At 44.8% G+C, this 13065-nt stretch overlaps 1 protein-coding gene across 2 annotated transcripts in view; it reads left to right on the top strand.

Moving 5' to 3' along the window:
- ARHGAP25 (Rho GTPase activating protein 25) overlaps window positions 1-13065 on the top strand; it is a 75763-nt gene that overhangs the window by 46323 nt on the left and 16375 nt on the right. The gene's annotated exons all lie outside the window — the stretch shown is intronic.

Consider the following 13065-nt stretch of genomic DNA (forward strand, 5'->3'; position numbering starts at 1 on the left):
TTTGTAGGAACACACATATTTGTGTAAGCCCCTGCCTGGCTGCGTAAGAGAGAATTACTTCTCTACTGGGCTGCCCATTTTTTTGGAAATCATTTAGGTTGGCTTTAGCATCTCATATTTATTTAACTGACTATTTCTTTAAAAAATTATGAGCCCCATAAGAGTTTTGTGGAAATTTGAACAAAAACAGGAAAATATCACCCTTAAAACCACCAGAGGTATTTTTATGTTTTCCTTGCAGCCAGTGTTCACATAGGCATACTTTTCTACCAGAACGACGAACTTAGGATATATGCAATTAAATACCTTTTGTTTCATAGCTTAAGGGTTTCCCCGTGTAGCTATATAATCCTCATTGATGCAGTTCCAGGATTATTTGGTTACAAGAAATAAAAATTACCTCCATCGGTGTTAAGCAACCAAGAAGGATTTACTGGGTAGGTGCAGTAGTTACTGAAAGAACCCAAGGGCAGAACAGCCAAGAGATCAAGGGCTAAGAACCGGACCATTAACATTGTCCTTACCCTGTAGTTCCTCTGGGACTCTGAAGATTTATTTTTCTTTTCTCTGCATGTCTGCCTGTTTTTGTCTAGTTAGGAGCCCCCTCCTGCTCTCAACTAGTACTATAGTCCCAAATTCTACAGTACCAGCCCCAGTTTTCCTGTACTCTCCCTTGAGTACCACGGGGGCTGAGCTCAGTCTCCACTGAGAAAACTCCTGAGAACTCCTGAGAAAGAGCATCTACTTGGCTCAGCTGGAGTCAGGAGTGCACCTATAGATCCAGGAACTGGGACAGGGAGGCAGTCCTTAGCCTGTGATCAGCCCAATGGGTGCTGCAAAAAAAAGAGGCAACCTGGCCAGAGCAACCAGGCTCAAGTGTGTCAGTCACAGCCATCCTAAACAGCGGCATATTTCTGCAAGAGTAGCACCTTTCATGAGCCATTCCCTGTTCCCAAACACCTACATTTTACCTACTCAGACAGAGATGAGGGGTTTCTCTACTAAAGCTCTGTGGCATGCTATTCAGCGCACATAGTCTTGGCTATGGGCTTCCTCGTTGCCCTAGAATGATACTGGGAGCCACGTTGACATTTTCTGCATTCCCCTATGTATCGCTCTAGGCTGTTGGCATTGCCTCGGGGACGTCGCCTGCTCACACACCTGCTGTCCATGCACCGATGCACTGTGATAGGCATTTAAGCCCTGTGTGGTGCTTGCTCAGCCGGGCCATGGCTACATTCTGGAAATGCATATGGGGATTTCACCCTCACCCCACCTCCAGGCCACCACTCTGAGAAGCAAGTCAAGCATAAGTCCTGTAGGCAGCGGAAAGTCCAAGCGAGGAGAGATAAGAGTACAGCACTATTTATTTAGTCAAAGAGTGGGGTTTGGCTCTGATGTGGCATTGCAGATGTTGTTAAAGCCTCTCATCGAGCCACAATCATAGATCTCAGGATGAGAAGACATTTTAAGATAGCAAGGAGTCCGTCTCGGGCCGCAGGGCTGGTCAGACATTTGCTCTTCCTGTTTGTAAGTCAGGAAACTTGTATCCCAAGGAAGTAAATGATTTGTCCAAGGGACCCAGAAGTTGAGGGGTCAGGCCAGGACTCTCCGTAGGTGGCTGTCTTCCAGCACAGTGTGGGACTATAATTGTAAAGTGTCTCATCCTGGGTCTACTGGATTGGCAGGGCACACCTCCTCCAACATTATGAAGTCACTAAGATAACTGAAACTTACTATGGCTTTCTCCACCCAGAATCTGCCCACTGCTCACCACCTTCACTTCTACCACCCTGCCTGAGGGCCAACCTTTCTTGTCTGAATTGCAGCATTTGTCCTTAAACTCATCCCCAAGGTTTCATTCTTACCTTCTTATAGTCTGTTTACAACAGAGCAGTCAGAGAAAACTCTTTTCTGCTTGGCACTTTCCAATAGCTTCCTTTCTCTCTCATAGGGAAAGTCAAATTGACTTCTAACACAGAGCGCCCCATCCCCATTACCTCTGTGATGTTGTTTTCTAGAATCTTCTCCACATTCATTTTACTCTAGCTTCACCAGCCTCTTTGATCTTCCCCAAACCTTCCAGAAACATTGCTGCTGCCGGGCACTTGCACTTGCTATTTCCTCTGCTTGGAATCCTTCCCCACCCCCCACCCCCGCCCCCAGGTAGCTACATGGCTTGGTCTCTTACTCTCTTCAGATCTTTGCCCAAACATCACCTCAGTGAGCCTCTCCTGAATAATTCCATCTAACACTGAGCCCCTACTCCCCCTCCCACCCCATCCTTCCTGTCTTCTTTCCTGCTTCTCTTTTCTCCTAAGCATTTGCCCCTTCTAACATAATAAATTTTTACTTGTTTCTTCACAGTTGATCTTCCCTCACTAGAATGAAAGCTTCAGTCTACCTGGAAGGATTTTTTTTCCTGTTTGTTTCAGTGCTGTATCTCAAAACCTAAACAATGCATGACAGGAGGCACTAAGAAATGCCCTCCTCTTTCCATGGTGCCACTCCCTTCGCTCTCTGCTTGATTAAAGGTCAGCTTATCCGAGAAAGTAAATGGGGTGCTCCCAATAGCATTATCTCCTTTCAAGTTCTTTAATGGTGTGCTTGCATGAAGTTGTTTTTTTTTTTTTTTTTTTTTTAAGATTTATTTATTTATGTATACAAGAACTGGGGTAGAGGCCAGAGGTGTATGTGTGTGTGTGTGGGGGGGGGTGGTGGAGTGAGAGGATTCATCAGAGACAGAGTTGGGAACAGAACAGACAGATCCACGGAAATACACTGCTGAGGGGAGCAGACGGCGTGTCAGGAGAAGTCTGCTGCGCCATGTGGGTAGCTCCCTGGCCAGGGTTCGAACTCGTGCTGCAGTGGCTATGGATAGCTTCATAGGTTGTGTCTTAACCCCTTGCACCACCAGGGAGGCCCTTGGGTGAAGTTCTTAATGACTCATGGGCCCTCTTAGAGAAGCTGACAAAAGCTATGGAAACTTTCCTCAAAAAAATATCTACACAGAAGTTCTGTGTTGAACTGCAGGAGATTTTCTGACCCCAGTAGTCCATCTTTACCCCTGAGGTAATGGATCTCTACTTTAAGACTTTGAAGTCAATCTAGAAACAGTTCTGCAGAGCCAAAGCCTGTATCCTTTTCTCCCTTGAGAGGGAGAAATGACCCCACAGCACACCCAACTTCCTCCCTTTTGCTCCTCCTGCCTCATGGCTGACTCTGAGCATTCCTCCCACCTTGTGTGATTCTGGGACCAAATTCATGTCTGTGTGTGTTTTGCAGGGGGAACACTCCCCCACCTGTATAAGCAATTCAAGGACACCAGCTACTTGTGATTCACAATTTAGCTCAAGTCTACCCAGAGATAGCTTCCGATTCCACTGATTGAAGGCTCAGTCCCACAAAGCTGCCCCCTCCCATGCACATCCATCAGACCAGCCAGAAGATCCCTTATGCTTCCCACCAATGGTTTTAGATTGGTGGTTTCAACAATTCCTTCCTTGGATTTGATAATTTGATAGAGCAGCTCGTAGCAGTTAGGAAACCAATTTACGTACTAGATTACTGGTTTGTTATAAAAGGCTTATCTTTGGAATAGCCTCTCAGAAGAGAGGGATGGGGCAAGGCATGGAGAAAGTGTGCAGAGTTTCCAAGCCCTTGCCAAACCTGCTTCTCTCTCCATATCTCCATGTGCTCATCAAAGGGAAGCTCTCTGAACCCCGTCCTTTCGGGTTTTATGAAGGCTTCATCTCGTAGGCCTGCCTGATTAAATCACAGGCCATAGTGATTGATTTATCCTCTAGCCCCTCTTTCTTCCCTGGAGGTCAGGGAGGGGCAGAGCATTCCAACCCTCTAATCAATCACAAGATTGCTTCTGCTGGCAGAGCCCTGTCCCTAGGTGCTTTCAAAATTCACCTCATTCACATAACAAAAGCTACCATGATATCTTTCATCATGGGCAATTCCAAGAGTTTTAGGAGCTCTGTGCCAGGAATAGGTTTTAGACCAAATATGTACTTCTTATTATAAATCATGGTATCTCTCTCATCTTGGAGAGTAGCACCTTGGTGTTCCAGTCTTTTCCTTTGCAGCCAGCCAATTTATCCCCTTTTTTCCCCATTACCCTCTCCTAAGAGTCTGGTAGAAATTTTTAGACTAACTCTTTTCCCCCAGAAGACCTGGATGTATTTCTGGATTTTCCCAATTAAAATAGGAGCACGGGAGGAAAGGCACTCACATCTCCGCTCCTAGCAACTTGTTCCCACACTCACAGCTGCCCATGTTCTCGAGGCCACACCCTCCTTTTAGTAGAGGGCGCTGCCTTTCCTGAGTCCCCACTTGAAACCTGGTCCCTGGGAGCAGGCAGTCCGTGTTACAAAGTGTTCCTCGGAGGAGACCTGCTTTAGCCCTTCTGGAGGCCCGCCATCTGAGGTTTTTCTCGGTCTATTGTTGGGCGAGTAACTCTGAATGAAATTGTAAGGCCCTGGGGCAGGTCCCACCTTTTCAACATCTTTGTTTGTTTGCCAACACTAAGCAGAGAGTATAAAAATATTGCGTTGTTATCCGCCTTGGGTTCCTTCCCTTCCTCTCACTTCTTAAGTTCTCTGCATTCTTTAGAACATGATTTCACAATGCCCAGTACAGTTTAGCCTGTGCTTTTTCTGTGAGTCATTGTTACTCTGTTTGTTATGGCTCTTTCTCTCTGGCTAAACTGGACATTCAAATGGATGATTTTTACCTGTTTTCATTCATTTTCTTGTCTCTCTTCCCCCGAAGTTGCCAACACCAGACAGATAGATACCTATGTATTCACTCACTCAACAAATATTTCTTGAGCATGTGCCATGATCCAGCACAGTGCTAAAACTGGGGGTACAACAGTGAAAAAAAAGTTACCAGAAAGAAAGAAAAGACAAATTCCTTTCTGTCAAGTAGCTCACAGTCTAGAGGAAGACACAGACATTTAGCAAAAATCATGAAGAAAACCATAAAATTACAACTGTGAAAAGTACCTGCCATGTGGGGAAAAATATATCAAGAAGTTCAGGGAAGGCTCCCCTGAACTTGTGATGATTAAGCTGAATTTGAAGGATTAGTAGAGGCGAAGTAGGCAGAGAAGGGGGAAGAGGAACAGTATCTCGGTCAGGAGAATAGCATGTGCAAAGTTCCTGTGACAGAAAGGAGAACAAATTCTGGAGTCAGAGGAAGGTGGAAACAGTAGAGTCGCCTTGTTCAAGTTGCTGATCTTCCTCCTAAAGTGGCTTAGACAAGGATGGTGGTGGTGGTGACAGAGAGAAGTAAACAGGCTTGTGAATGTTTAGGAGGTAACATTGCCACAGGAGTGAATTCAACATAGAAAGATAATGAAGTGTCAAAGATGAGTTCTCACTTTCTGACCTGTGAGTGAGTGGAGGGATGAACACTTGGTGGGCAGCATCACACAACCCAGATCCCTTCCTGACAACCCTGCCCTGATCCTGTCCATCCCCTGCTGTGGTGCTGAGAGTCCATTTCAAGTCTCCTAGGCATGCCTGGTAGTGTTGCTGCACTATTTGCTAAATCTTCTCAAAGGGAGGGGGGAAATCATCTCAGTTTACCCAAGAACCCACCTCCACGATCATTCTCTCTGAAGGCTTGACTGAGCCACTTGCAACTGAAAGCGTTTTCCAGGGAAGGGTGGGCTGGCTTCATCAACGCTAAGTGAAATCCTGTGTTCCTGCCAGAAGCTTTGATATATGGAGCAATGCTGGTAAGGGCTGTGTGTGGGATTTAAAAAAAAAAAAATTTAACCCACCTCCATGGTATCCATTGAATGGCAGTTGACAATTAGCTGTTAAGTAAAAGGAGGCACTTATTTTTATTGCGGGTCCTGACAGCTTTATGTTCACTCTTTAAAAGCCAAGAGTCATGTGTGTAAAGGTGATTGGGGAGGGGAAGCGGTGTGGGAAGAGGGAAGAGAGGGCCACGGGCAGGTGCCGACAGATCCCATGGTTTCTGTGCCGGAGCCAGAACCCGAGCTGTATTTACAAGCATGAGCTGATCTGAAGGCAAGAGAGGAGGGTGCTTCCAGCTGGGGGAGAAGAAAAGGCCTGAGGCTGGCCCGGCAGAGGCTGCTCTCCTCGGTCCACCATGCCTCATGTTCCCAGGATGCGGCGGTGGGAACTGGGCTGTGACTTTCCTGCCCTAGCACTGCTCTTTTGCTGGAATTTCAGAAGGAAAACCCCCAAGCTCCAAAAGAAAGGTATTTATTCCCTATTTTTTATTCAATTCTTCCTCTAAAAGACACTTTATCCAGTACCCTCCTCCACTCTCCTGTCAGGGATGGGGACGCTCCTGGAACTGAGTCCCTGGGAAGCAGGCGCCAGTGCAAGGTTGGCAGCCCCAGCGGGGAGGAGAGGGCAGGCCATCTGGGTGGCCAGGCTGGATGTGAGCAGAGTGTCCATGGGCTCTTATCCTGAAGGAGGAGGATTAACATTCCCAGTCTAGAAATCAATCAAAGCTAGCCCTCTAGGGAGAAAGGACCACTTCATACTCTGGAGTGGACCAACAGGGTCTCATCCTACATGAGCGAGCACCCTGGTTTGCTTCAGTTTGTCTAGGATCGGTTTGTCACACTTTGAAAAAGGAGGTGACAGTGAATCCTTTCCATTTTCATTTCCTCAAACCAATCTAGTGTCCTGGGGTTTTGTAGCCAATCTGGGGAGGGGACTTAGGAAGGAAATGGTAGAGGATGGCATGTGAGCAGAGTCTGGGCAGCTCCCTACCCCTTTCCACACCCCTTGAGTCTTGATGTCTTGAATGTTGCCTAAATAATTTATTCCACTCATTTTAAACAAAAGGAACAAAAACACTTAATTTAGAATCATGAGGCAAATATGACCTCAGACAAATTCCTAATCTGAGTCTCAGTTTTTTCATCTGTAAAATGGAACAATAATAGCTACTTTGTAGGGTTTATATGAAGACTAAATAAGAGCATATATGAAAGCTCTGGGGGAATTCATCATAAAATTAGCTTAATTAATGTATTAATAGTTACAGTAATTACATTACATATTATAGTTACTTAATGTTTGTATGTGTTAAGCTGGAAATGCCTCTGTTAACGGTGGACTGGACCTAAGTGATGAGCAGTTCTGAGTGAATGAGTGGCTGGCAGAGTGTAGAAGGAGCAGTAGGGCACTACTTTCCTGAAGGAATGGGTACAACCTCAGAAGACTTGACATGGAACAGGGAGCCTGGGTTTTGCCCCTGATATCCTGGAGGTGGAGAACGGTCTTTATTACCCCCCACCCATGCCAGTGTCTACTGTCTTCCTCCTTCACTGTTTCTTTCCCTAGTTTCTTGGCATTTCTCAGTTCTTCTAGTTTCCCATATTTAGGCTCTTTCATATTCACTCAGGATCAAAAGGTTGCATTTGGAAACTGGAGGTCAGAAGTAGGTAGAACTCAGGATAGGGTCTTTGGGTTCTCAGGGACAGTTTAGAGGCCTCCTCATATGTGATCTGAGATGAAGAGTAACAAAGCCTGTCCTAGACAAACTAAAGCAAACCAGGGTGCTCTTTCTGTCATGTAGGATGAGACCCTCTTGGTCCTGAGGTCTCCAGAGCATGGAGTGGGCCTTTCTCCTTGGAGGGCCTAGCTTTGATTTCTAGACTGGGAACTTTAAGTTTGGGTCTTCATCATGTTGATGATATTTAAAGCCATGAGATTATGGAGAATTATGTGTAGCTGAGGAAGGGAAAGTCTGGGGTAGGGAGAAAAGGAACAATCATCGAAGAGGCTGAGAAAGAGCACCCAATGAAATAAATGGAGAACCAAGACATGGCAGTGGACCAAAACCATGTGGAACGACATCTTAAGAAGGAGGGGTGATTTGCTGTTCACCTGTTGTTGATAGAGAAGTTAAGATGAAGACTGAGTATTTGACCCTTGAATTAAAAAACGTGATGGCTGCTCATCTCTTTGACATGAGCAAGTCTGAAGAGTACTGATCAGAAGCGTGTGAGCAGTATAGACAGGTCAGAAAAAGGGAGAAGTGGTAGACAGCAGGTAGTAACAGCAATTTGTGGACTGGTCCATCATGTGCCAGGCTCTGTGCCAGGAACTAAAAATAGATGGAGAGCCAGACGGGCTGTCTGCCTTTGAGGAGCCCGCAGTCTGGTGGAAGAAAGAGATGCTTAAATAAATCATTGTAAAACTGCATGAGGAGTGACAGGATAGAGGTCTATACAGAGAGCTGTATGAGCACAGGGAGGGAGTGACCAATTCCTTCTGAGCAGAAGACGTCTGAACACAGGCTGCAGGAAGATCAGGTTTCTAGGTGGAGAGGAGGAGGAAGAGCATTAGTTCCAGAGTTTTCCAGAGCAAAGACCAGTTTTTATTCTATGATAATCTCCAGTTACCAAGGAAGCTGGCCCAATTCTGCCGATATTTGCTGATAATATTTGTGAATTCCATTGGAAGAGATTTGCAAGAAATGTCACAACAGAAACCGCAGGGCCTCCCTGGTGACCCATGGGTTAAGTCTCAGTGGGCTTGACCCATGGGTTAAGCCATATCACTGCTATGGCTTGAGATGGATCCCTGGTCAGGGAGCTAACCCACATGGTGTGGCAGACCTCTCCTGTCTCACCCGCTGCTCCCCTCAGCAGTGTATTTCAGTAAATCAGCCTGTTCTGCCCCCCACTTCATCTCTGGTGAATCTTCTTACCCCTCATACCTCTGGCCTACACCCCAGTTCTTCTATGCAAAAATAAATAAATAATTTTTTTTAAAAAGAAACCATAATAATTTTGACAGTGAGAAAAGAGATAGTTTAAATGTAGTTAGAATGTATAGATCTGATTGGAGGGAAAGAGAGATGTTGCATATACTTCTAACACACACTTTTACTAATTGGGTTAGTCAAGTTCAGGTACCTGGATTAATGCTGTCGCATCCTCAGTGCCTAAGAAAGGGCTGGTGTTTGACTGTTTGATTGACTCACTGAATGATATTGCCTTTGAGGAATTACTACAGGGGAGGCACTAATTTGGGAGTATTGAGGGTGGGATGAGAGTGAGATTGGAGAAGACACTGGAAGAATTCTCTTTAGATGTTGGACTTATGGAAACAGAAGAGAGACACAGGGGAGAAATTAGTAATGGAGATAGAGATGGTGGAGATAGAGAGGTTGGAACCAGGTATGCAGGTTTATAAGTTATTACTTTGTAGGTGATGTCCAAATGTTTGGACTCTCATGAGCTTCCCCCAGAGAATGTCTAGAGTGAGAAGAAGTCTGAGTTGGAATTCTCGGAAGAAGCACATGGAGGAAGGGGTCAGTATAGATGACCTCAGGGGAGCCAGCAAGGACATGGGAATAGAATGAAGGTGGATGATCTGGAAGCCACGTAGGGAGGAAATGCTGAGAAAGGAGAATTAACACCATTTGAGACTCAGAGACTACCAGTTGAGTGATAATAAACATATCTCAGATTTCACCATTAGAAGGGCACTAGGAATCATAGTGAGCAGATTTGAGGTGGGAAAATGTTGCTAATGAAATCAGATGGGGATGTGTTGAGAGGCTGGGTATGAATGACAAGTGAAGAAGAGAGGCTACCTCTCTCCAGAAGGAATATATTTTCCTAAGAATATATTTGGTAAAGAGAAGAAAGGAAAATATTGGTTGTCTGCATGAAACAACTGCGATAGGTGCGTTCTTACAATTGAGAGAGCAAAAATTAAGATATAAAAAAGAAGTGAGATCCTGCAACAGGTAGAAAGTGATGGAACCCACAGTTCCAGAAAGCATCAGAGTGGTGTTCTCATTCTTCTTCAAGAGAGGACAGGTAGGGGAGGAAGGCAGGGGCTGGAGATGAGGGAATTCACTAATTAAAGATGTCCTCTACTCCAGGAGATAAGGGAAAGAGGAGATGGGTCACCTGCTGAGATAGAGGAGAGGAGATGGGTGGAGAGTGGTGCAAATTTGAAATCAAGGTGGCACAGAGATTGGAAATAAGTTTTCATGGTATCATTCTTCTGTGGCCCCATATAGCTCTCAGCAGCCTGAGGGAGGAGTGCAGAGGGGAATGGGACTAGGCAGAGTGGAGGTGTTGGTGGGAAAAGGTCTTAGGAAATGAGTGTACTAGTTAGCATGAGATTGAAATGACTATGAGATGTGGAAGAAATAGAGGATGCACTCAGGACAAGCTGGTAGACTCCTGTGAGGAGAGACACACAGGGCTATGAGATGGAATGTGATTAACCTGCAAAGTAGAAATCTGCCTGGGGACCTCAGGAATGGGGTTCACATTTGCCATGTCTGACTTACATTGTTTGGGATATCTTTCCCTGTGAGGGTTCAGTTGGCCTCTTGAACCCAAATTTCAACTGCTCTGTGATTGATCTACCTCTTCCTATGATGTACCCCTTCCTAGACTCCTCAAAAGACATTTTACAAATGCCATGTGGCCTGCTTTTTAAGACTGAGCATTTCAATCATTACCTTCCATTTATTGAAAATATCTACCCAGTTCTTTTCACAGATAAGTAAGAATCAAATTCTATGTAGTGACTGGCATTCTCTAATTGTTTCTCTTTATTTTGCATGAGGCCCTTTTGTTTTCCTAACTCAGTGGTGAGCTAATTGAAAGGAAGAATGTAAGCACATCTTACATTCCTTGTCTGTGTGGCCCATTCCATTTGACCCATTGCTGTGCTGGCATAGGGTAAGGGCACTTGGTGATATTAGCACAAAGCTGAATTCATCTACTCAGGAGATCCTACTAGTGTGTTTGCACCAAAGAAATTCCAAAATGATCATTAATCATGGAAAACATTTGTTTAAAGATCAAATGATTCATTAAATAATTCCCAAAACTGGGGTCTTTCTGGTGTCCTAGGGGTTGTCTCAGCATTATCACCAATATGGCCTGAGTTTGAGTCTCAGCCAGGGAGCTAACCCACATGGTGCAGCAGAATCTCACCTGTCTTGCACTCTGCTCCCTTTAGCAGTGTATTTCAGAAGATCTGCCTGTTCTGTTCCCCACTCTGTCTCTAATGAATCCTCTCACTCCCTGCACCTCTGGTCTACACCCCAGTTCTTCTATGCAAAAATAAATAAATAATATATATATATTTTAAAAAGTAATTCCCAAAATGTGGGGACTCTCTTCCTCAAGTCAGGCACTAGGGTAAACTCTAGGGTAGAGAGGAAACTCTCCTCATCTTCATGGCATCAAGAGCCTACACAGTCGTGCAGAGGCCACAGGTACATATAAGAAATTATAACACAATGTGGAAAGGGGTTAGGATGTTCAAGAGCAATAATTGCTCAGAGAAGGGAGGAAGTTTTGGCAGAAGTGATAAGATTTGTGTGGGGACAAGGAAGACAGGTAGATTCCATTGGACAGGAAGGGACTCGTCCCCAAGGCCAAGAAGACTGGAGAGCACAATGGGCTTTGGGCACATAAGGTTGAGGTGCCTTTGAGGGCATGGCAGGAAGTCAGACAGGAAAGGAAGATGCCAGCCAAGCTGAATACCAACCTAACAAATGCCTGCCCCCATTTTCAACTTTCAGTGACAGAAATATTTAACCAAACAAAGTTTCAATGGAATGCAATAAAGAAAACAGACAATAGCCCAGCAAATCTTCTGGGAGTAGGGAGACATACGCCCATCCAAACCAGCCTTGATTCGTTGCCCTCCCTTCTTAGCACCTGGTGAGATGGGGGGGGGGGCTGCAAAGGACCCCCAGGGATTTAAGTGATAATTTGAAAAATTCTACTATAGCAATTGAGAAAGAAGTAGATGAATATCAAAAACAGGGGGAATGTGTTCAGGGAGATCAGTGGTTTAAAAGGTGAATAGCAGGGTTGTGAATGTTAGAAGTTGTAGGTGAGAAGTTGTAGGTGAGAGAGGGTCCAACCTGGCCCAGGGCCAGTGGGGCATGGGAAGGACACAGTGGACTCAAGAGTTCACTATAGCTCTTTCTTTACACATATTAATTAGAGGCTGAATATAGGGTACCAGCAGGGGAGAGAGAGAGAGAGAGAGAGAGAGAGAGAGAGCGCACAAGCACAACTGACTCATGGGGAAACCAAAGGACTTTGGGAACTAGTGTTCTAGGGATTGTCTGGTGGTTGTAGCAGAAGGATAATCAGGCAGGATGGAGCTGAAGCCATGACCTGCCTCCTGAACTCCCAGGACACTGATGACCTGGGGGCCTGGTGGGAAAATGGGGAGCCAACAACTGTCCTGATTTATAAACTAACCTGTTACACCACTGGAGAATGAGATTTTATAAAACCAAATGCTGAAAAGGCCGGGGTGGAGCTGGTCTACACATGCTTTACTGGAGGCAGTATAATTTGGGAAAGTATTTTTGGAAAGCAATTTGCATACCATGGAATCATAAAGATGTCCAAACCACTTGACCTAGTAATTCTGCATGTGGGAATTTTCCCTAAGGAAGTAGTTCAAAAGAAAGAAAGCCTGTGTTCATCTATCTAAATGTTCATTAATTAATTAAGCAATTAATTAGAAATTCTACATTGCACTACATACATTCCAGGAACTCTGCTAAGTGAATGAACACGTTGGGTGTGGCAGTGTTAACATAGTAGAACATAGTAAACAAACTAAATTATTCAAAATGCCACAATGACTTGCTCTAAAATGACACATCCATGGTTTAGGCTATGATGTTTTCATGTACATGACACTAGCAGAATTCAAAGTGGCCGGCTTGCTGCTGTGGTTTCAAGCACATTCTCTTGAGTTCACTGCCTGGGTTTGATTTCTGACTGTACCCAGCTTTGGCACCTGACCTTGGCAAGTACATTAGCACCTCTAAGGCAGTTATGACAACAGTACCTCTTCTTGTGGTTGTGTCAAGACTAAACAAGAAACAGAGTGTACAACATGCTTAGCATAATCCCTAGCACATAAGTACTGGAAAAAGTGAGTTGTTATTTTATATGTAAAATATATAAAAATGTGGGTCAATGCAAAAAAGACCCACAGAGACTGCCCCCAATTTATAATCCTAGAAAATATAGATGATTTGTCCCCTTTCTTT

The sequence above is a fragment of the Talpa occidentalis genome, unplaced genomic scaffold (genome assembly GCF_014898055.3).
Source record: "Talpa occidentalis isolate TD23 unplaced genomic scaffold, MPIMG_talOcc4v2.1 talOcc4.5, whole genome shotgun sequence".
NCBI classification, from domain to species: domain Eukaryota; kingdom Metazoa; phylum Chordata; class Mammalia; order Eulipotyphla; family Talpidae; genus Talpa; species Talpa occidentalis.